At 39.2% G+C, this 25,756-nt stretch overlaps 1 protein-coding gene across 4 annotated transcripts in view; it reads right to left on the reverse strand.

Moving 5' to 3' along the window:
* The window catches only part of DLGAP1 (DLG associated protein 1), an 853,945-nt gene that overhangs the window by 827,679 nt on the left and 510 nt on the right, over positions 1–25,756 (reverse strand). The window lies entirely within an intron of this gene.

The raw sequence follows: 25,756 nt of genomic DNA on the forward strand, positions 1-25,756 counted from the left end.
GCGACACGGCCACTATAATAGGGCACACAACACAACCCTGCAAATAGAATTGAACCTGTGCCAAGGACGCTTACGTACCTGCTTAAAGACACAAAGTTTAGTCAATTCTCTGGACATTGCTTTTGGGCAATCAGAAAACTCTTTCCCTATATTTTTCAGCCCGAAATACTTTTCATTCATTCATGCAAACATTTATTGAATATCTGCTACAGGCTAAGCAATATGCCAGGTGTTGAGGACATTGTAGTGACCAAGACAGACTTGACCACTACCTTCATCAACCTAACCAGTAGGTAGGATATGCTGAGGGGAGGTTGGAAAGAAAATGGACAACACTGCTCCTTACCTCTCTCCATCTGCAAACTCCCTACCCCCACCAGATTATAATGATTTTATAGTTACTTCCATAAAGCCTGGTATTAAGGGATTTTTTATCTAGTGAATTTGGTTGCACCAGTCTTTTCTCTCTAACATGATAGTAAATTCCTTGAGGGCAGGAATCCTACATCATAGAAAATTTTATGACCTCCTCTGGATCCAGACACCCAATTGCCTAGCAGTTCACACTCACCCAGCATTTTTCCTGCAAAATGGATAAGATCAGACTCACTTCCAGGTAAAAGCAATTAGCAAAAGGAAGTTACAGCATCCAGAACACTATAAAGCATAGATAAGATAAAAGTTCTCAAGGCAGCAGGGTGCCTGTGTGATGGTTGAGTCATGTTACAACACAAATGACACTCCATGTGCACACAAACTGCCCATCCTCTCTGGTCCCCCAACTACCCTAACTCCCACCTCCATACCCTTAAACATGTAGGGAACCAGGATGGCCTGATCTGAGGCCATTGTAGAAGCAGAAGTTGTCCTCTACTTAAAAATCTCTCCCCAAGTGGTCTTGATAAGGCATTTGAAAGTCCTGTCCCATTCATGCCTTTGAGTTCAAGTCCAGAAAGTCTTTTTTTAAATGTAAATACTGGCTGTGATTGCTTCTGCTTTTGAATTCTTGTACTACTTTCTGCCCAGTCTCTTGGAGCAAGGAACAGATTTATTTATTTAAAAGACCTGTCTTGTTCACAAGGGATTTAAAGAGGATAAAATATGTATCGTATTGATGAAGAAGTAGAGACTAGTGACGAAGAATGTTGGGACTGGAGCAGACTTTTCCTGTTTGCATCATCTCTCTACTGGTTCCACAAGTTACTTCCTGTGTGATCAGGGACAATTCTGTGCCTCAGTTTCCATATTTATAAAATGGGGATAATAATATTACCACATCATAGAGTCATTTTAAGAATTAAATGATACACACATAACACACATAGCAAACTATTATCTGCCTAGGACAAAATAAGATCTCAGTAAATTCTAGATATTATTAAATTGTTATGTTTTCCTCTTACATATGAAGAATCTCCTCAATTAGATCCAAAATCATGTAAAACCAATAAAATGTGATTGGGTACCTTCAAGAATACTGAGTAGAAGAAATAATCAGAAGGGAAACATTATAATGAAAGAGAAAATTTATTAGGTTAAATTAGGAGTATATGAAATATGTTTAAGAAGATCATTTGTTGAGAATGATTATGAGATTATTAAGTTGGAAGCATTATAGATTTTGAGTTAGTAGAAATAGAATGCCTTAACATAGTGGATTTTGGAAATTATAGTTTGGTGCTATATATGAAGATGCAAGAAAACTATGAAGGGAAAGTGTCTGAGTTTTTATAATCTTACAAATATAAGAACAAGGTGAGCCACAGACACAGTCAGAGATTAATTAACCAAATGGAGCAGAGAGACGGCTTTCCCACGCTAGTGATATCATATTGAGTAAAGCCACATGCAGAGGAAGTGAAGAATAAATGGGGACAGGGCAACAAGCAGATGGGTTAGGTCCACCTTGGGTGAAGGTTGGAAGTGGAGCTGGGAAGAGAGTTATGCAACAAACACAGATGGAACCCCGAGGGACACCCTTGGCTCTGCTGAACTTGTCAGCTCCTGATCTGCTTGGATCCCCCAAATCTGCCAGGTAAGTAAGATGGGTGTTTGAAAGCCACATCACCTCAGCTTTTCTACTGGGCCTCGTAATGCAATGAAGGAACCTAGGATTGGTAGAGCTTATTCTTTTGGGAGCTTTTGTAAATTGCCATGGCTTCTGGCAATTTTCAAAGCTTGAAATTTAGATTGTGTCCCTTGCTGCCATCAAAAGGTGGAACCCACCTAAAGAGAGTAGGAGAGATGGATGTGAAACAAGAGTGCCTAGGCCTGTTCCATCCAGGTTCAGATAGAAAAACCATTTGCTGCTGTCATCCATTCTTTTTTAGAAGCTCTGGGATGCCCACAGGTTTGAATTGTAAGTTACGGAGGAAATGCTGAGCTCTGAGTAGATCCTAAAAATAAACTTGCTCTCCTAATTCTATCCCTTCTGATTATTGATATGTGACCATCCAGAGTCCTTACAGCAATTGTAATGCATGAAGTGACCCCGTTGTGTCAATGTTCAGCATCCCATTACAAAATAACTTCATAATACAAAGACGATCATTTTTGTCAAAACTGATATGTAAACTGTGCAGATCTGTGATCACAGAGGGAGATATTTATTAAATTTCATTTAACTTTGGGCACTTACTGGTTCTTTACTAACAGATGTTCCACTTCTCTGAGTTATTCATCTATTTTTGATAAGTTATAGCAAAGCTTCTCTTAATTGATTCAGTGGAGGGTGGAAGTGGGTACTAGGGTTTCCAAAATTTTACCACCATGTTAAAATAGGAAGTTGGTGTTACCACATCGGATCTCACAGAGGCAGAGAACAACCTATAACATGAGACAGGAGAGCCCATGTCACATCACTAGAGTCATTAAATGTCATAATAAGCATAGCCAGGGCATGTTTCAACCAAGGACCTAAGAGGGTTTTAAAAAGATTAAACTGTGAAAATCTCAAAACAGCCCTAAGAATTACAGCATTCTTACTTCTATGAACCTTGCAACATGATCTATTTAGGTCAATGTATGATTTCATCCTGAGTCATTTACATATATATATAAATAGAGAGATAACTAGATATATATATAAAATTCCCATCTTACTATATTCTCTTCCAGGATGAGTTAAAACAGCAGGATAAAAATGAATATGAATAAATTGAACTTCATTTAATTAATTCAAGATTATCATTAAATATTAACAAACAATTTATCAACAACCGTCGCTCTGTGTGAAAATATCTATTCTCTAACAAAAACATGACAGACTTTTTTCATGTAAATATGTCATGTTTCTCTTCATCATTTTGTATCAAGTGAATATTTAAAAAATGTCTTATTTTTGCATTCTCTTGTAATATTGTACTTGTATTTCTTACAGAAAAATATTAGACCCCAAATCACAATAAAAATAACCTTTGAATGCTAATATCCACCCACCAGATTGGCAAATATTAAGAAGGCTGGTGACACTAAGTGTTGGCAAGGATTTAGAACATTGGAGACTCATATACCACTTGTGGGAGTCCAAATTGGCACAGCCACTTTGCAAAACAGCTGGGCATTACCTTGAAAAGCTGGCACACTGCACAGCGCAGCCTCCTGCACATATTTATCATGAGACATGCATAAGAATGTATGTGGCAGTCTGGTTGGTAATAGCAAAAACGAGCAAACAAACAAAAGTGACCATCAAACAAGCCACATATCAAAAATGAGAAAAATCAATGAACAAATTGTAGAATAGTCATAAACTGGAATTTGTACAACACTGAAAATATATTAACTGTGTACATTAGCATGGATGGATCTTCAAAGCATACTATTAAAGAAAAATAGCAAGTTGCAGAAGAATACAAACATTTTGCTGCCATTTTGATGAAGTTCAAAAGCAAGCAAAAAAAATAGGTTTTTAGGAATAATGCATGTAACGGTAAAAGAATAAAGAAGAGAGAGAGAATGACAACAAAGTAAAGATCTGGAGAGTAGTCCAGTGTGGAGGATGAAAGGGGACTGAAGTTAGGAAGCTGAGAGCACGGGAGCATTTCATGATGGGTGATGAGGTTCTATCTGAAGACGGATGGCATGTTTGTGGTATCTGTCGAATTGTTATACATGAAAAAGGTAAAATATTTTAAAAATGCATTGCCTTAAATCCAATTATTTCCTTTAAGGATGTGCATTTTACATCTTAAAAGCAATATTCACTCCCAAATTAACAGCTCTGGTTACCAGTTATGATAAAGTCATTAATAGTTTCATGACCTTAGACATGTTACTTAATCTCTCTCAGGATCTTTTTTTCCAAGCTGAAAATACAGGTCTTAGTTAGCCGTCCCTTAGGTGTTTTCTAGAGAATAATCTTATAATTCTATAAATTTCTGAGACTTCTACCTTAGACAAAGTCCAGTCTACTTGAATACAGTTTTCAAAAACAAGCACAAGAAGTTAATCAAATGTACAAGCATCCACATGTGTCTTTTTTAAATATTAAGTTATTCAACGAGACCACACTGCTCATTTCCTCTCCTTTCCTGAGTTCTGCCACCCTAGGATTTAAATTTTTCAGCAGCCACACGAGGTGGCTTCTCCTCTGGGAATTTAGCAGAGCCAGATGGAGATTTTTTTCTCTCATACAGTTCAAGCTAAGATTTGACTTTAAAATCAAAGTGGCATGCAGCATTTTATAATGGAAATAACATCAGACTGCATATTAGAAGCCTACTCCTAATCTTGGCTTCAACATTTACTAGTTGGATAACTGTGGCTGTCGTTTAACTTCTCTAGGTTTCAATTTATTCATCTGTAATAAAGTGCCAGAAATGGACTAATTGTGACCTTGGACATGTTACTTAATCTCTCCAGGGATCTTCCTTTTCCAACCTGAGAGTAGAGGTCTTAGGTAGCCATCTCTTAGGTCTTTTCTGTAGAAAAGGGAACATTTTCCATTCCAGCATACTATAATTCTACCTAAATTAAGTTTGTTCTTGGAAACTATTTTTTGACCTATTAATAATTTTGATTAATAATCAACTGTTAACAAAAAGTGTTCAAATAGCTTATAGAAATCAGTTACCAAAACCAAACTTTTAAAAACCACTTAGTTCTACCCGGAATACCTTGTTTTTGAAGACGTTAAAGCATAATGGGTACATACACTGATGGAAACACAGACAAAAATTCTCTAATTAATTTGTTAATCTAATATTTATGAACATACGAGACACTATTGTAGCCACCATAAATATTGAAGCCCTCGCGGAGCCTACAGTGCTGTCACAACCAAGGAAGTACCTATCATGAAGGGTAGAGAACAAGGACACTCTTCACCACTTTGACCATTTATTCCATAACCTCATCACCAGAACCTTAAAGCATCTCACCTGTTAGAGATTTTTTGCTGCATAATGAATAAAATCAAACTCTTGAGTTTACGTCCCAAAGCTTCTCTATGATCTATATCTTGCCACACACCCTATATTCCAGCCACACAAATTAATCATGCTATCTAAACATGTTTAGCCCTTTCATTTCCTCACTCAGCCCTTGAGCTTGAGCCTGGCTATGAAACTTCTCCTTCAAAGCCCATCCCAAAAGGTATGTGATTCATAAAGTTTTCACCATCCTATCTTTTATTTTATGAATTAAAACCTGTTCCTACTCCCAAAGCATCATGTCCCTATATAACAGCATTCTCCTCTCCTGCTTTATATCATAGATGCTCATCTATATATGTCTCCCCAACATGAATGTTATGCCCTAACTGAATTCTCTTTTTTATTTTCTGAGGAAGATTCGCCCTGAGCTAACATCTGTTGCCAATCTTCCTCTTTTTGTATGTAAGCCACAGCCACAGCATGACCACTGACAGATGAGTGGTGTAGGTCCGCACCCAGGAACCGAACCCAGGCCATCAAAGCAGAGCATGCTGAACTTAACCACTAGGCCACCGGGGCTGGCCATCTATCTGAATTCTTGACCCACAGAATCTGCAAGCACAGTAGAATGGTTGTTTTATATCACTAACTTTTGTAGTGATTGGTTAAACAACAAAAGATAACTGATAAACTAACTTTTCCTTTCTCTCTCTTTGTTTTTTGAGCTATACTCTCTGTTTTCTGAACTTTTTTCCTAAACCCTCTTTCTTCTTGAATCTGTCCAGATTACAGAAATAGTTGCACATCACTCTCTTACCTTTCCTCATACTGCTAGGCCTCCATCACCCAGTTCACCCACCTTGGGTCCCACATACTTCCCATTTGTTCCAACAGTATCCTTTAGTGTTCCCAATTCTCAGTTTATCTGGAGGATGAATGATTCTTCTGTTGGTCCTGCAAGAAGCTAGTTCTTCTCAAGCAGGTCATGGAGAGACCAGCATGGAGGCAAAGTTTTACAATATGTTGTAATAAGTAAGGGTGAGATACTGCTAGAACCCAGAGGAAGTAGTATATAAATCATCCAAGGGAAGCTGTGGAAACCTTGAGCTGTCCTGAATAACATTTAGAGGTCTGCCATGCAGAAAAGGAAGTAAGGACCTCCCAAGAAGAGGAGACAACAGAGGCAAGACATAGAGAGAAACATGCTAAAAATGGTGTAATTTAGGAAATGACAAATAAAGCGGGCTGAAGCATAAAACTACACAATGTAGAGGAGTGTTAAGAGTTAAGGCTGGAACAGTATACTTCACCAGGTCGTAGGAGACTTACATGCCACACTACAAAGTTGAAGCTTTATCTTATAGGTTATGGAGGGCTGGACATCAAATGGATTTAATTTGGGAACTTAACTACATAAAAATGTTTCAAAATGATTTATCTAACATAACTTCAGAGGATAGTTTGAAGGAGGGTGAAAGCAACATAGGACGAGCAGGAAAGGAGGCTCTCGAATTAGCAGAGAAAAGAGATAGTGAAGGTACCAGGTAAGCTGGAGGTTCCTTGGTTGTGAAAGGGAAGTTTATGAATAGTTAGGCAGTTAGAAAATAATAAAGTATAAAGGTGGGCAGTTAGTCAGTAAAATTTACAAGTGGATATCAGGAAGTAAAAGTAGAGGCTATCTCACTTTTCACTCACTTGAAAGCTACCTCAGAAATTGCCTCAGGTTTCTTGCTGGAGCAACTAGGAGGATAATACACATGAAATGGAAAATATAGCCACATAAAAATACTCGCATAAAATTCTGAATAATGGAAACATATTATGGTAAAATGAAAAGAGAAGGAATAGGAGTCAGGAAAGATAACTCCCACAGTCCCAGAGAACAACGTACAAGGTGGAAGAGAGGAGAAATTAAAGTAGAGAAGTTAAAATGGTAACAAAAGAGGCAGCAGCTTTCAATCATCTCTCAAGCCCCACACCAATGGAGGGAAGGCACTGATGTAAAATTACCATGATTTAGCCACATCCATCCTTTAACTTAGGAAAGAGTTTTAGTATATTCGAATGCACTTGCTCCAGATGTTCCACAAACTCATAACTCTTTAATCACAGTAATAAAATCACTCCACAGAAATGTAATTCTGCAGAGATGAAAGCTGCCTAATTTCCGAATTCTTTCTTTCACTTCCCTCTCCCGACTTATGAAAAGATTACACCGCATAGCACCCAAAGCCCGGGCAGCAGCAGGTCACAGACAGAGGAGGTGGGACCAGGAAAGTTGAAGACAGACTGTGAATGTAGGAGGAGCCGAGGGGGAGCCCAGGGGCTCAAAACCAAATAGACGTACATGCAGATATCATAAATTAGATAAGTTAGGTGGTCAGAAACCAGCAGACCACAGGAAAAGTGGCCAGAACAATCAGCAGAGAGGCTCAACATAGGCAAGATAATTTTGGTAGCAAGGAGAACGTCAGAAGCTCAGCGAAACATTATGGGAAGTAGGCAAGGATGGAAAGTTCCCAGAGGAGTGGTCTGGACAGTAAACAAACATGGCCATGTTAGGAAGACTCTAGTAATGATGCCTTGTTTCAAGCCGTGATTTTTTATGTTTTTTCCTCTTATGAAAAGAGTCAATTCCCAAGGATGATTACCTAGGACCTGCAAGCAGAGACATAAAAATCTAAGTACCCACTGGGAGGTAGGAACCTAAAGGCCACTGATTTTAAAACTTTACCATGCATCATAAACACCAGGAGATCTTGTGAAAACAATGACATCTGGGCCCCAACTCCAGAGTAAGACTTCTGATTCACTAAGTCTGAAATGGGCCCAAGCATTTGCATTTCTGACAAGTTTTCAGATAATGTGTTACAGCTGGTCCAGAGACCATACTTTAAGAACCACTGCTAGGGCCGGCCCTGTGGCTTGGTGGTTAAGTGCGTGCGCTGCAATGCTGGTGGCCCGGGTTCGGATCCCGGGTGCGCATTGAGGCACCACTTCTCCGTCCATCCTGAGGCCGAGTCCCACATACAGCAACTAGAAGGATGTGCAGCTATGACATACAACTATCTACTGGGGCTTTGGGGGGAAAAAATAAAATAAATAAAATCTTAAAAAAAAAAAAAAAAAAAAAAAAAAGAACCACTGCTATCGGCCATGAGTTCTTATCCCTATATGTGTCCTAGAATCATGTGACAAGCTTTATAACTGCTCATATCTGAACCTACCCTAGAGATGGAGGTTGAGGTGGTCTACATTCATATTTTATTTTATAAAGTTTCCTAGATGATTCCAATGTCTAGACAAGGTTGAGAATTACTGACACATGTAGATATAAAGTTAAATGATGACAAATGAGCGAGTTTTTTTGGATTCAGCAAGGCACCTTTCTGAAGGGGAGCTGGCTTCTCTCTTTAAACCTATGGGTTTAAATTCTTTTTTTTTTTTTAATTTTATTTATTTTATTTTTTTCCCCCAAAGCCCCAGTAGATAGTTGTATGTCATAGCTGCACATCCTTCTAGTTGCTGTATGTGGGACGCGCCCTCAGCATGGCCGGACAAGCGGTGCGTCGGTGTGCGCCCGGGATCCGAACCCGGGCCGCCAGCAGCAGAGCGCACGCACTTAACCGCTAAGCCACGGGGCAGGCCCTATGGGTTTAAATTCTTAATGGGTCTAAGAGTGGTTATGATAAACTAAAGCACTTTACTTACAGTCCCTGTTCAATCAAAGTCCTATTTATGCCAATAAAGGATTTAGGTAACATCATAAATAATTTATAAACCACCATAAAAGATTAAATTTCTCTTTAGGAAACAAAGGAGAAATCTCTAACAATGGAAGGAAGACTTTGGTTTTCTCCGTCCATGCTGCCAGGACTTAGGAGAAAAACAATTTTTCCAAAGCAACAATAAAGCAGCCAAGAGGAAAATCCAATAAAGTTGCCAAGGAATGACAGTGCTCTAAGAACAGATGGGCTGGTTCATTTCTGAAATTTTATGAAGAATATCGACTGACTGAAACGTGGACAAGGATTTTCAGTGCAACTTTAGAGATCAAATAATTGATCAATGAACAATAATTAGTACAATATAGTATACTGGTATGATCTTGCTTTTATTTATCAATTTCTCTTCCTTGTGTAGTAAACATAGTTTTAAAATGATTATATACTGATATGGCATTTCTACTTGCTTCTTACAATATTTGAATTGCCCATTAATATAGTTGGAAGATGTTTTAAGGTAGAGAAACAGGAAGTACCACAGAAGAGGTATTTAATTCTTTTTACTAGGGCTAATTTTTTTCATCAAAATAATGGACTGTCTCCTTCAGAAAAACAATTTGAGAGCTTCCACAGCTTCCTTTGGAAGATTTACATATCACCTCCTCCGGGTCCTGGCAGTATCTCATGTGTACTTATTATAACATATTGCCAATTTTTGTTTATATGCTGGTCCCTCCATGACCTGGTGCTTCTGTACTCCAGTATCAAACATAGTATATGGCAAAGAAAGGATCAATAAATGTTTTTGAAGTTCTAGACTGATGCTATTCTCTAATAGGTCCTACATTATTTTAATTCCTTAGAAAACATTTTGGCTATCACATTTCAGCCCATGATCCTTACAAGTGTTCATTACCTTTATTTACTCATTCTTCTTAATACACACATAGTTGTAATGACTTGAAGCCTGACTCTGTCTGCTGATGGATTAAAACAAATTGATTCCAGAAATTTTGAAGAATAATGTGGATTTTTCTGTAGGATTTTTACCTAGGACCTGACATAGAAAAAACTTCTACAAATCCTTCTTAAATACTTTTTATCCCCAAGATTTTCAACCCAAGATAACTGTTTAAAATCTCACGCTCCCTCCCAGTCCTCAATCACTTACCCCCAACCCCACCCCATCACCTTCATTCTGCCCACTCATTTTTCCCTTCATCACTTTCACCAATCATCCGCTCCAAGAGCATATCCCATAGTCCCCCCAAGAAATGCAGTTTATCTTCAGCTTCCTTTGTTACAGTTAAATACACACCTAGTTTACAGAAAACCTACTCAACCTTCCTCCACAGACTCCGCAGTGTTTCAAAATCTAACTGCTGGATCCCTAGCCTGCTCATCATTATCATCACATGGTTTATAAAGTCATTCAGCTTCAATGTGTATTTCATATTTCACTGAAACCTCCATGGAACACCAGTCTCATTTGAAATTATAGTTCACAGAATATTAGTATTTAAGAGAACCTCAAAATCACATGATCATCCTTGTCAGGTGAAACAGACCCTGAGAGAGGTGCACATTACACACCACAGAGCACTGCTGGTGGCAACATAATGTGAGGAAGAGGCGGAGCTTCATACAAATTGACTTAAAAGGATCAGAAAACAACTACTGCACGCTTTCTTCCCAGCCTTGACATCACTGATCCATATCTCTGAGAAACCATCCCTGACACTCATCTGAATTGAGTGACCCCGCCCAGTCCTACCACAGCATCGTGTAACGCCTCATCATCCTGCTACCCCAATGGACTGAATCCTATTCCTTCCTTCTTTCTCATTAGTCTGTGAGTTCACTGAAATGGGAATGATCCCATTTCTAATGATGAGCACTCACTAGAAGTTGACATATTTATAGGACTCAGACTTAAAACCAAAGCTTTAAACTCAACTTCTTCAACTGATAATTATTTAAACTCTATGTTCAAACATACCTTGTTATCATAAGCAAGAAATCTGAATTATTGATAACTTTGTTATCTCACATTCATTCTCTGGAAAAATATTCATTAAGAGCTGATATTTGACAAATATTTGTTAAGAAGCTCTATGCTAAGATGCTGAGAAAGAGAAAAATGGGAGACAGATTGAACTATTTTGCAAATGGTGGTCAAGAGTGGCATTAATGGAGGAAAAAGAAAGCAGTCAGGTGAAAAGGAGTTGAGAGTAGGGAGGAAGCAAAATTCCAGGCAGATGGAACAAAATATCTTAGAAAATGTTAATTATCCTTACATCCTATACCTAAACATATATGACTTCTCAATTTCAATTATAGAATTTCTAATAAAATGTTTTGATTCTGGTACACTCCATACCTATGTGTACAAATTAATCTCAAGAACCCATCTAATTTAAATAAATTGAATGTGAATTTCAATGTAGGACACGTTTAGAATGAAAAATGGCCAACCGTTTGGCCATATATTTCCTGTCTTTAACAAATTAATGCCTTACTCTTAGTATATTACTTTTACTAGTACCTGTCTAGAACTTTCACTATATTTATGTCCTATGTCAATTAAACATTCAAATTTATTTTGGGAATGTAAATACAGAATATATAGAAACACTGGCAGAAAGATTTAAGACATTTTACTTATAAAATGCATTTGTTGTCTGTGACACTACAGTGACAACAAGGACTTCATAAAGGGCACTCACTATTTTATCAGTTTTATATGTATCCATCTCCATTTCAGCTTCTGTCAATTTACATGAGCCAGAAATCCCGTACTAATATTTATTTATCCGAATCAGGGATGCTTATACAGTCATCTTGCCTTTTTCTTAAAAAATTAAAGTTAAAAAAATCAATAGTAGCATTCTAGTATTTTATAGGTCAGTTGAATTACCTTGCTCTTGAGTTAAAGATATAACCATGTTGATTTACCAATGTCTATTTAAACAGATTGAAGTTTTTAACTCCATCAGGCTGAATTGCAAAGAATCCTAGGAGGCAATGAGCACTTTTTTTCAGGGAAATCTTAGGAGGACGATCTAACATCTCTTTTTTCCCCCTTGCCATTCAAGTTCTTATCTGAACTTTGCCAAAGGTGTGCCAGCTTTGTTAACCGTGTTCTCTAAATCGTGTCCTTATTGCAAACTTCATCTGTGTTTGTGCTTCTTTGTCTTTGAGGGATGTGCTCATTTATCCTTTCAAATAGACTGCTCAATGGGAAGCACATAGCTGAAGTTTCTCTCGCAGCTGACAGATCTTTTCCTGGAAAGAAGGTACTGAGTTTCTTCAGAGCAAGCAGATGGTCACACCCCCAGAAGGTCCCACAGAGACTCACCTCTGTCACAAAATTTCTCTGACAAGTGGGAGAGGCAGGTGGAAAGTGGAAGGTAAGCTAAACACAACCTATTCATGCACTTGGTTCCTGATGCCATCAAGACGCCTGCATCTGGAGAGAACCCACTGAAGCAGGCATTAGGAGAAACCAAGGTAAAACTCTAAAAAAGATCCACGGAGATTCCTTAATGCAACAGACATTACAAAACAAAGCAGCTTCGCCTTCACACTAGAGGGTAATGATTTCAGCAGAAGTAATTCCATTTCTCTTTTGTTCTCTATAGATGAGATGTATGAAAAGAAGAAGGAATTAAAGAAAAATAAGGCAAGGGTCACTTCAAGAATTTCCAAATAACCACCTCCTGGTCCCACTAGGCTGTGAAGTGAAACGATTTAAAACAAGAGGAGTGTCTATCTTGCAGACAACTGGAGACACATTTCTCAGAGTTATCAGTTTTGTAAAACTGCAGCTTATTTGATTTCCATTTCACGCGACACTTCTTGGATGCCAACCAAATGCCAGGCACTGGGTTAGGAACCGGGGGAATAGAGAGCCTGGTGCTAACAGACCTCTGTGCAATTATCAGCTCCACCCATGGTAGTTCTGTGGTCTGAAAATATATTCTGTAAAGCATCATATCACTTTCTACATAGGGCTGGCATAATGTGCTTAGTGCACAGTAAGCATTCAATAAGATATATAATCACTATTATTACTTCTAGCAGTATTATTACAGGGATGTAAGTTTGTCAGAAACATGCCTTACGTTTCAGTTCTTAATCCAATGGGAGATTAAAAAACACAAGTAGCTACAATGCAATATGGTAGATTCGATATCTGAGGAGTATCCAAACTGCTGTCAAAACAGAAAGGATAAAAGAATGACACAACAGTGAAAGTAACCCCACACCTCTCCTAGGGCCTTGTCAAATCCTAAAGCTAGAACATTGCCAGTGAAGATCTGAATTAAAAAAAAAAGCTCATTTCCTTCTATACCAGAAATCTATCAAAGAACAGTACTTCAATAATCCCTCTTACCTGGTTTTCTTTTTTTTTCATAGCTGTTATTCCTTTCTAACATTCTAAAAGAAGTACTAAGGTTGTTGTTTGTTGTCTGTTTCCTCCCACTTGAATGTAAAACTCCACAAGGGCACTCCTTGTGTCTGCTGTCCTTGTTCAGGTCTGAATTCAAAGCACCTAGAATAGTACTTGGCATGTCCTAGCTATTCGGTAAATTGTTGTTGGCTGAATGAATGCATGCATGCACGCATACATGAATTAGTAATTCCCATCGTCCAATAGTGGGCTTCTTAGGATCTGAAATGCATTGAAAAAAATATCTGTTGAAAATGACCTAAGTACAAAGGACTACAGCTCTACCTGTCACTCCTAACAACTTCCTGACATCTGACTTATAAATAACCTACAGGTCTTGGTTCTCAGTCCAAGACATAATATGGACAATTGGGCTATACTAGACTTTCCTTTCTTCATTCAAATTCAAATAAAGAGAAGTAGTTTATATAAGTGTAGATATTTAACAGTACCCATGCGCAAGCTCTTTTGCCCCCCACATCCCCTCACCAGGTTCTGGTCCTGGATCAAGGGAAACCGTACTTCTGTGATGGCAGCTGCTGTTGCCTGAGCAGCATCCAGCCTCCGACCACTGGCAGAGCCAGGGAGTTCCTAAATCTGTGGCAGAAGGGGTGGCATGTGTTCCTGGTCACAATTTAGATTTGGGTTTTTTTGCAGATATAAGGTTCTGAATTTTACATAGATATGGCTTTCACTAGAATAATACTATTTTGTTTCCAGAAAATGGGTAAAAAAGACTCTAGAAATTGAACTTTAGAAGCCAGCCACCACTGGATAGCACAATTTCTACGGGGTAATGCTGTTCAATGTCCAGAAATATTCACCATATAAACACAACTTTGGAACACAACCTAACTGTAAATTAGTATTGCCAATATTTAAAGTGCATTTAAAGTGAGTTTATCACCTCTCTTTGGGGCATCTCAGGCCACTTTATATGTGCCAATACTTCTACCCAAAGGGATCCCTGAAAGACTAAAGACTCGAGAAAAAGTATTTTGTATTTTGTTCTATGGGGTTTTAAACCTAAATCACAAAGATATGAAATATTGTGTTCCTATAACAGATTAAAAAATTACAAAACCCAAAACATCTAGAATAACTGCCCAGAAACTTTTCCCTTAATGAAAAACCAATGGAACTTTCCCACCTAATCAATCAGTAAAGTTCTTATTCTGATTTGTATTGGTTTTCGTCCGTCAAGCCCTTTCTAAGAGAGAAACTGTGAGCTGACTGAAGACACATGACATGGAGGCAGAAGAGAAGCCCACGGAGCAGAGAAGGTGGATGTAATCAGAGGACATGTGCTCCACCTGCCAACATACAACTAACTCGGTATACCATGACTGTTAGGAGATGCTCCTCTGCAAAGATCAAGAATAAGTGCCTCTTTCTGGTTAGCCCCTGTATTTTTCCCTGTCCCATCTTGCCTTAATAAATAAGCATTCTGGACAGACAAAATTAAAATTCATATTTTGAATGTTGCTTTAGATGCACTGAATTGTTTCACAATTAAATCTTCCTTAGGGAGAAAGACATGACTTTGATTTCTTTTGTAATCTCTTCACAGCATATGGTATCATGTCAGACAGGGCTGGGCTGTAGGGGCTGTGGGCCTCTTTCCCTATAAATACAGCACATGGAGCCTACAGACAATACCTGAAGTTGTATCCTGCAAGAGTACAAAGACCAGGGTACTTAGTAAATGCCAACTATTATTGAACTCATTCGGCAAGTTGCTGTCACTGTCATCAGATAATAAAAGAACATGAAACAAGATCTAGGAATTTTCAATAGGAGAAGAAAAATATTTCATGACTAGACAAGTAACTTTTAAATTCTTTACTTGGTGCTACTTTGACGTAAAAAGATGGTTGGCAGATTAGTTCTTACAGATAAAATATATTTTTAATAACAGCATTTAATTAATTGCCCACCATGAGCCCACACAGATTGGCTCATTTAATCCTTTCAAAAACTCTGATATGTAACTTTAACTATCCTCATTCTTCAGATAAGAAAACTAGGCTAAGAAAAATTAATTAACTTGCCCAAAGTCATCTAGCTAATTAGATGAATCAGAATAGCAGAATCAGAATGCAGGAGCAGGGGGTAACATTACTATCTGGAACATGGAAACAGCTGCTAGCATCATAGATCTACTGATCACCTTCCAGCAGATAACTTCCTAATCAATATGCTAATGATATCAATTGTCATTGATCAAAGATCAATAATCTTATCATTTCATAAAACTCAGATTTAATGTTTCCCAAGTTGCTGATGGGACACGTCCAATATCATCTCAAAATTCAACATAACCAAAATTGAGCTCAATTTTTCTCACTACAAATTAGCTCCCTATCCCAAACCCTTATATGTTCCAGTAATGTCACTATTTCCAATCTCCTAACAATCCAAATCTCCACTCAGCCCATGCCATCTCCAATAACTAATTACCAGTCATCAGGAAAGCAGCTGCGACCCATTGAAAAAACCACTCTGCTGGCTACTGAGTTTAGGCCTAAGAGAGATACAAAAGCAGATAAGCCAATTCATCACTTAAAGGAGCTTCAAATCTAAGAGTTTTCACCTAAAATGTTTAAAATATAAATCATAAAGTAAATGATCCAGAAAAAGGCTACTGGAATTCAAAGGAGAGTTTACCCTGGGCCAGAGCAGTCCTGAATGCTTCACGTGAGAGGTGGGATTTGACTGGGCCTTGAAGGACAGAGAGGGTTTTAAACAATTATTTTAAAAGCAATCCTTGCTTGTGGTAAAAAGCTCAAACTATTTAGAAGGATGTGAAGGGAAAAGAAAATCCCCCACTCCCCTTGTCCTAACCCTAGGAGAGTCTGCAAGTCGACAGAATTTAAATACAGGAAGAGAAGAGAAATGAAGACAGAAGAGAGAAGGGCCAGAAGACCAGAGTCCTGACAAGCAGGGCGGTCATGGTGAAGAGGTTTGATGTAAGGGACTCATTAAGAAACGGAGCTGAGCAACGAAGGGAGCCAGCTGTGCCTTCAGACGCTTGTCCCCCCCCACACATCTGAAGGCCAACCACCGCCCAGGTATGTGCTCCGAGCTGGGGATGCCCGGGAGTTAAAGACGGATGTGATTGCTGCCCTCATGGTCTCCGGGACAAAGTTTGAAGAGTCTCACTATGACTTTGACAGTTCTCTGAGAAGTAAATCTAGATGTAAGTTTAATTAGAAGAATGAGACCTTGGAGGCAAGAAGTTCTATTAAGAGACTACTGTGCATTCCAGGCATAAAATGACGAAGTTCTGAAGTCAAGCGGCAGCAGCAGAATTCATACAGTACGACTACTTCAACTCTAACTTAATGAGGAAGAAATTACGACTAACAGAAGTTATGTGTTTTGCCCAAATTTGGGATGTAATTAAAGGCTTTATAAAATAACCACTGATAAGAAAGTCTTGGGGAACTAACTGTGAAAATAAAACTTGAATACTTTATGAGATATAAAAGGATGATACCTTTATCATTTCAGAATTGGCCAAGATTTCTTAAACGAGACATCTTATCTATACGATAAAGAGAAGAATCAAAAATGCATCTATTTTAAATTTTAAAAATAATCGTTTCACCCAAAGACATCATAAAAAAACACAAGCCACCAGTTGGGAGAAGATCATTGAAATGCATATTACAGAAAAAAAATCTGGTATCCATAATATACCATTAACTCTTACAAATCAATGAGTTTTTTTAGAAAAGCAGAGGGAGAATGGACAACATATATGAACAAGCATTCCAAAGACACTTGAATGTTAATCCAGAGGGGAAAAAAATGGTAAACATTAATAGCAGTGAGTCAGGGAACAACATGTTAAAACTGCAAGAAGATATCATTTCACATCCATATTGGCAAATAAAATGTGTCACTAAGTGTTGGCAAGGATATGGAACAAAAGGAGCTCTTATACATTGCTGGTGGGAGTATGAATATGCACAACTCTTTCTGGCAATTTGGCATTATCTGTTAAATTTGGAGGTACAAATCCCACTCTCCTACAATTCTACTCTTAAGGAGACACCCTAAGGAAAGGCTCCTATGATAGCACAAGGAGATATGCATATGAATGTTCATAGCAGCCTTGTTGGAAAATACCCTGAATGTCCATCACAAGAAGACTGATACATTAATCATGATATATTATACAATGGAATACCATATAGCAGTAAAAATGAATAAATAATATCTACACCTATCAACAAAATACTAAATTAATACTAAATCAATTAAAGTAAGGTGAAGAAGACTACAAACAGCATGTTACTATTTATATAAAGTTTAAATATAGCAAAATGAATGAGACTATATTGCTTGGGTACACACACATACATAGCAAATTATAAGGAATGCATGGGAATGATAAACACAAAAGTCAGTGTACAGGGTACTGCTGAGGGGAGATATGCTTGAAGAGAGAGTACTCTGGGAGTTTCAACAGTATGTGCAATGACTCATTTCATAATCTGCGGGGTGGGTACATAAGTGTTTATTATAATATTTAATTTTTTGGCATTTCTGAAATATTTCATAATAATTTTTAATTAATAATAAAGAATTGAAAAATAGTTTGTGACACAGGTATAGAGTAACTTGAGAAAGGAAAGTGTCAAATATTACTCGAAAAATTTTCAAAGTATTTCATGTCTTCTTTTCTCTCATTCCTACTTCCCTAAACCTGGTTCTCATCATTTATGCTTCAATTAGTGCAACAGCCTCCTAATGCTTCTCTCTGTTCCAATCTGGTAGTAGACAGATCTACTTCCATCAGTCCAAGAAGCCGCTTCTTCATGTCACTATCTATTTGAAATCCTTCAATGCTCCTATCAACTCTAAACCCTCTTGTATAGTCATTAAAACCCTTCATAGTGTGTCCCCATCCTTCTCAATCAAATTCATCTCTAGGTCTAACTAAAATGCACCAGAGGAGCTAGAGGAGAAAACCATCTTCCTGATCCAGGAACATGTCAAGTTGGTTTGCATCTCCATGTCTTTGTCAATGTTTTGCCTTATCTGAAAAGTCATCCCTTCTTCCTATTTAATTTCCTATTTACCTATCCTGAAAGTCCAGCTTAAGACCTCCTGGTTAGGAAGCATCCCACAGTGATCCCATTCTTTGTTGAGCTCTCCCCCTACATAAAAGCCCAAGATAAATATGATTGATCCCAGATACTTGAGCACTTAATTTTATTCTGTAACACATTCTTACTAATTACTTCCTACATCTTAATAATTTTATTTATTTATTTTTCCCCCAAAGCCCCAGTAGATAGTTGTATGTCATAGTTGCACATCCTTCTAGTTGCTGTATGTGGGACGCGGCCTCAGCATGGCCGGAGAAGCGATGCGTCAGTGCGCGCCCAGGATCCGAACCCCGGGCCGCCAGCAGCGGAGCGCACGCACTTAACCGCTAAGCCACGGGGCCGGCCCATACTTCCTACATCTTAATCTTCTCCTTTGGATTAGATTTTAAGCTGCCAAGGATTTGACCTATGTTTTGCACTTCTGTATTCTCCACACATGAGTACACTGGAGATATTATAATTTTTTTTTGTTTTCCCACACTTGGAAAGGCTATATACATGCCAAATACCTGACATCTGACATCTAGATCCCTTAGGACTCTTATCATCAAAGCAAAATATTTTAAATTGTCAATAAAAGAAAGGCAGATCTAGAGAAACTATTACACATCATGGTTTGTAAAAACATGGGCCATGTCCATGTTGAGTCTTACCTTTCCTCACAGATCATTTAAGGCTGAACAGTGGATCTAGCAACTAAAGCAGAGTGCCAAGTGGCAGGTTACTATAGCCATGAAGTTGGCCAACTTCACCATATCATTCAAGTATCTCAGAAGCAGAGAGTAGGATAGAATGTACTACATGCCTGGCCAAACACTAGTATAAAAAAAATCATGGAAATATCCAAAACGTTGTGATTCCATATAATTTAAAATGGTAGATTCCAACATCCCCTATGAATGAGAGCTACCCCATATAGGTTCTAACTACCTACCGACACAGAAATCAGCCTCAAGGAAGAAAGTCAGTTGTAGCCACTTCTCTCTATCCCACTACATTTGTCTCTCATCTCTGTGATGTGATTCAATCTTTCAATCCCCAATGAACATTTGTATCCTTTCTGTAGGAAAACCCTATATTAGTCACTATCTGTTATCCCTTGAGCTTATGGTGTCATAGAGGTAGACAGAAATATAAACAGAAAATGAAATACAAAACTAACATATGAATATGTATCAGATTCAGTGGAGGCATGGAAAGGAGTGCTCAATCCTATGGGGTGAAGGGTGAGAAAAAAGATTGTGCTAAGCCTTGAAAGGCGGCGCTGAATTCAACACACAGGCAAGTGGGGTGGTTAAGCTATTAGTATGTTTATTTTGAGCAAGAAGAAGGAGAAAAGAGGAAGGGACAGAGTTTGTTTGTTTGTTTTAATCCTTATTTCCTCCCTCTGTTTACCAGCAGACTGTATTTTCCCTAGTTCGAAAATGTAGCACAACCTAACCCATCACATATTGCCCATGCTGGGATCAGGCCTGTGTTTACCAGGTATTATCAGAGTAAGCTTAGGAACAAAGAATGCAGAGTTGAAGACTGCAAGGAGGGACAGGCAAACACAATGGAATACTAGCCTCAGAGTTACAGTCCTTACACAGTGGGAATAGAGATTTACATTCACTCATCTGTTTATTCATTCATTCACCCAACCAAAGTTTACTGACCACTTACTAAGTGCCAGATGCTGTGCTGGGCATCAGTGATATATAACGAATATGCTATAGTTAGTTCTTGATCTCATGGAACGCACAGCTCAGTGGGGAAGACAGTTGATCAGATAATCACAAAAATCAATGAATCATTATTTACTGTAAAAGGACAATGAAAAAAGTATAAAGCACTAAAACTGCATTTAATGGGAGAGCTTCACTGGAAGTGGCTTTTCAGCTGAGGTCTATGAAAGAGGAAATAATGTAAGAAGCAGTGTTCCAGGGAGAGCAGGGGAAAGACATCTTATCCTGCTTCATAGAAGCTATCAAATCAAGTGAGTCTCATCTGAATTGCCTAGCCAAGGGTTCACACAATAAACTTCTAAATGTGTTACCACTTCAAGGTTCCTCTGCTGCTTCTCCCCAGCTCTAAATGGGAAAGCACATCCCTGTCTGAAAGAATGAAAAAGTTGCTTTGCCTTCTCGGTTAATGTCTGTTAAAAGAGTTTTGAAGGGAGGGACTATGCCTCGCCTTTTTGCTAGAGTAGTATCATGAATAATATCAGACAACAGTTGTTTGCAAAGTCTGAGACGAGATCAAAATGCCATTTTCCTCTGAAACTGCAGCATGTTTTTTGTAAAGAAATCTCAGCGATATCTAGCAGGGAAATTTCTAGTCCAGAAATAGACTTCGCACTGAGTTTCCACTGAAATGGAAACCGAGAAAGAAAGGGTCTCCAGAGAAAGGGTCTAATCTCAAGCCTCAAGTGAGGGTTAATGCCAGCCCTCCTATCATTTACTCAGACACATTCTCCAGTTAGTAGAATTAAAAGAGAAGTTACTCTAGCAGATGTTTTCAAATTAGCCAAAACCGTGTCACGGAGTAAAGCAGCAGAGCTGGAAATGCGCCCGGAAAGAGACCTCCCCATAAGCCGCCTGAGGGAGCCATTTCAATGTCTCTGAGCCCTCCTGGTGGAGACTCCCATGCACAGCTGGGGAGATAAGCAAGTCCCAGCACAAACCCTCCTCTCCTAATTGCTTATCCAGGGTTTCAGTAAGACGGCCACTCTGCTGAATACTAAGAAAACTTGGCAGGATTGGGCAGTTAATACACTGCCAAATCACACTCTTCACACCTCACACGGTTTGGTTTTGTGTGTTGCTTATAAACCTGACAAGAAAACGTTGAGAAAAGAAATAGAAATTGCCAATGACAACAGATGAGCAAACTAATAAGTGAATATGAAAATGAACAGTTTAGTTTCGTGCAAATTTCAGGAGGAGGGTGGGTTTGCATCTTCATGGTAGATCCAAAGTGTTGATATCTTGTTCACAACAACCCCAAATGGGGCAAACGTATCCCAGCTATATTGGTTCTCATCTGCCCAAGAAAAGTCCCAAGGAACTGGGTCATAGATCTGTGGCTAATATCCAGAAGGCTTCTTGTATGTGAGCTGGTCTTACAAAGTAGGAAATCACTTCTTACCCAGTAATCATTAACTCCTTCAGGAAGGAGAAAACAATAAACACCAACCAAGAAAATGCCTAAGTCAATACAGAAAGAGAGCATCTCCAGTTTCTCACTCATACACCAGTCGTCTGGCCCCTAGCATTTACCAGAGCGAAAGATGTTAAAACTGATAGTTCGACACATCTCATACACAATACCAACCTCGGTGCAGTCAGAGTAGGGAACAGAAGTACTCAAAGGGAAGTCATTCACCTTTTTAACCTCCTTGTATCCACACTCCATTTTTCTTGTTCTCAACCACATGTTTTGCTCTGTCGGTTTGTGTTGCAGGGTCACAAAAAAGAAGTAGCAAATATATATTAATGCTTTAACGCTTTCTGCATTAATGGTATCTAATACAGCAAATATATATTTTGCATAAGCCAAACAGGTATGTGTTAGGAGAAAAGGAACTGGTACCTGGTATCTCATACAAGTTATCAGTGTACGTTTAATATATTAAAGTGAATGACTGAAGATGAGCTCTAATTCCTCCTCTGTAGTAGAATGTTTTAGACCTTCCTAGGAACAACATCTTTGGCAATTCCTAACAGACCACGCATCTAGAGAAAGTCACCTTCATTGGGCAGTAACAGGAATCAGGCTGCAAATTCCCGATGATAAAAAAGAAAGAAAGTCATTTGGGGGCCACTTGAAATGATTCCTTTCTTTGAAAACGAAGAATTACAAGCCTGTAGGATCTCCTGGAAACAAAAGAGACAGCACAAGACATGGGGTGTTTTTAAACCTCCAAGTGTCTCAGCAGTACAAAGATTTTTAGCATTCCAGCAAAGGGTCTTCTTGTGATTATGTTTATTTAAATAAACAATATGTTTTGTTTATTTAAAATAAACAAAATGTACAATAAGAGAACAATATACCATAAATATAAGGCATAGATTTTAAGTGTGGGAGGTGAGGATTGGAGCAGTGTTTAGATTTTGCAAAAGTCCTTTCAGCCTTCCTACTTTAATGGTGCTCCTCTAGCAGGGGAAAATAATTTCCAAAGGGAAAAGAGAAAAGAAACAAAAGAACTTACAACTAGATCATTTCCTTAAAATTAAGCAAGGAGAGACAAGTGTGGTTTCTATAGAGATGAATTCTCTATAGAAAAGTCTTCCAATTAAATGCTTCCTAAGAGGAACCGGATCCTTCTGCATGGAGCAAATCTGCTCTGAAAAACGGTGGAACAATTTGTGGGAATGATCCAGAAGACACCATAATGTGAATTTGAGTCTGTCATAGAAACTTTACTATAAAAATACATGTTTAGATAGCATTTTACTGTTCTTTGTGAATCTGAAATTTAATATGAAATCAAAATCAGAACGCTGAATTCTGTGTTTCCAGAAGCTGCTATTCAAAGAATATGGTACTTGTCTCAAGTTGTAGCTGAAACTGTTACTATGCTACATTATTTCTAAATGAGTAGTTAGTAAAACCTCAGTTCCCCTCTTCCCAGTATTAATTTTTATATTTAAAAAAAAAAATCAAATAGCTATATGGAACAAAGGCATACATACCTATAGAGTTAGGTCAAAGTGCATGTGATTTGTATTTCCAAGTTTGATTCAAAAGGACACAAGCTTAGAAGGATTTAGAAAGTAGAACACTTTCTAAAGTTAGTTTTAGGCTATTTCTCTATATATGTTACACAATATTTGGAGAGGAACATCTTGATTTCAATAATCACTGATATGCTTTATCAAGGTTTTAGTCCTGGCAGAACAAAGCTTATATGGAAGGAGAAATTAAAGATGCTAAACCATGAAATTCCCTTTATAAGGAAAACATGTACATATTACTCCCCCCAAAGCACAATTGCTCGTGTGTGATTTGAAGAGATTTTTCAGAAAATTACTTCATAATTTTTTAAAGAATCTGTTAACCAGTTCATTTTTCCAATCTTTATATTGTCCATAATTGTTGAGATATATTTTATCTGGCAAAGTAACTTTAGAATAGAAATACCTAGAGAAATAGATAGATGTAAAATTATTTTAAATATCCCACATTTGCAAATGCATTCAAGTCCTTTCTCATACAAAGTAACTAATAGTTTCTCTTAAGGGAGTCAGTCAGTTTTTTTAGTAAAGAGTCATGGAATTTTAGATCCAGAACTGGGACTATTTCAAAGCAATGACTTCACTGCAGCAACTTTAAACTGAACTAATAAATCCAAAGGAAATCAATAACACGGCTATTGACTCCAGATTTCTATGAACTTTCCAATTTCATGCCAGAATATGAATTTTCTGAACGAAGGTTAGCTTTTATAGCCTAAACGTTTAAATTTCATACATTTGACATATATATATTCAATATTTCTTTATGGCTTTGAATTTCCTTTTTAAAATTTTAAGCAAAGAAAACTTTATCCTTTTGGCATTGGATAAATTAGGATACTTGTCTCTTGCCTTCATGTCATTTCCGTTCAAATTTCGATAAAGACTATTGCTATATATGCAAAATTACATAGGTCAATAGAAAGTTGCTTTCTGACAGTCAAAAGACAGCTCCTTCCTGGCAAAAATAACTTGCAAGATGTTTGCATTCAGTCCTAAAATCGCTTTCCCAATTCTAAACATTCCTCATCCGAGGGTTTGACTACAACTCAGATTGATCCATCATCACTTTACAAAGCCATTCACGAAGACTATAAAAGCTAAAGATCTGTCTTCAATTGTTACTTTCATTATATGTCTTTCATCACTGTAATTCCATAACTTCACGTGTTACGCCGGGGGAGACAAGGAGCATCGACCTCTCACGAACCGGAGCCAAGCTCACTGTGTCAGGAGTGCACAGTCTCGCCCAAGTCCGTAAAAGAAATAACATCTCACCTACCGACGTCCCTGTCCTGGCAGTCTCAAGCCCCCTCCCCTGCTCACGCCCTCCCTTTCTCAGAAAATTCCGCAGCGCTAGTGGCCCCGAGGGAGGCGAGCCCGGGAGCCGGGAGCCCGGGGCGGGAGCGGCGCTCCGGCACAGGAACTAAGCGTCTCGGGCGCGGGCACCCGAGCGGCGGGCCGCCCCTCCCCACGGCCTCCCGGCGCCACCCGGCGAAGCGGGGACAGCTCGCCTTCCGCAAAGAGCGCAGCAGCCCGAGTCCTGAATGCAGGGTCTTCATCTCCGCGCGGCCCTCCGAACGTCCCTCCCGCAGCTGCAGCCGCCCCTCAATGAAAGTGCAATTTGTTATCTCTCCCAGCCCGGAGGAGAGGTCCCTGTTTCGTCTCGGCTCCAGCCCCGCTCATTCAATTCGCTGAATACCCAGTCTCATCGCTCGCCACGCGATTCGCCCGGAATTGGCCTCCGCCGCGGGCGGGGGTCGACTCTCCAGTGACCTCCTCCTTGGGCACCGTTCTCTGTGTGTGTCTCTCCTTCTGTATCTCAGTCTCTCCCTGTGTGCCTCTGTCTCTCTTTGTGTCTCAGTTTCTCTGGCGTTCTCTCTTACGCGCGCGCGCGCGCACACACACACACACACACACACACAGGGAAGGGGGCTCTCTCCACAACCAATGCCAAAATGTCACCTAAAAAGCCAGTGCAAACTTGCTTTGCAAATGACCCAGGAGCCTGTCCAGAAATCCCCTGCAGTGAGCAGCCCTCTCCTGCCCTGCAAGGTGTACCAGGGGTTAGGGGCGGGGGGGGGGGGAGGTGTGAATTTGGCAGGTGGAGATAACCGGGACTGGTGTTCTCCTCCCCTCCCCCTCTCAGCACCCTGTCGCAATTAGAAATCCGTCCCCTCCCCGGGCCCCTGGGGGTAACCGCGAGGACCGCACGCCCAGAGACGGGCGCGTCGGCCCCCAGGTTCCGGGTTGCCCAGGGGGGGCCGGGAGGTGCCCCAGGCGGCGGAAGGGGAAGGAGAAGCGGACGCGCGGGCGGGCAGGGGGCCAGGAGAGCCTAGCCCGTAGTCCCTCCGCCGGCGAGAGA

This window comes from Ceratotherium simum, chromosome 14 (assembly GCF_057802395.1).
Source record: "Ceratotherium simum simum isolate JZ-2026a chromosome 14, ASM5780239v1, whole genome shotgun sequence".
In the NCBI taxonomy this organism is placed as follows: Eukaryota; Metazoa; Chordata; class Mammalia; order Perissodactyla; family Rhinocerotidae; genus Ceratotherium; species Ceratotherium simum.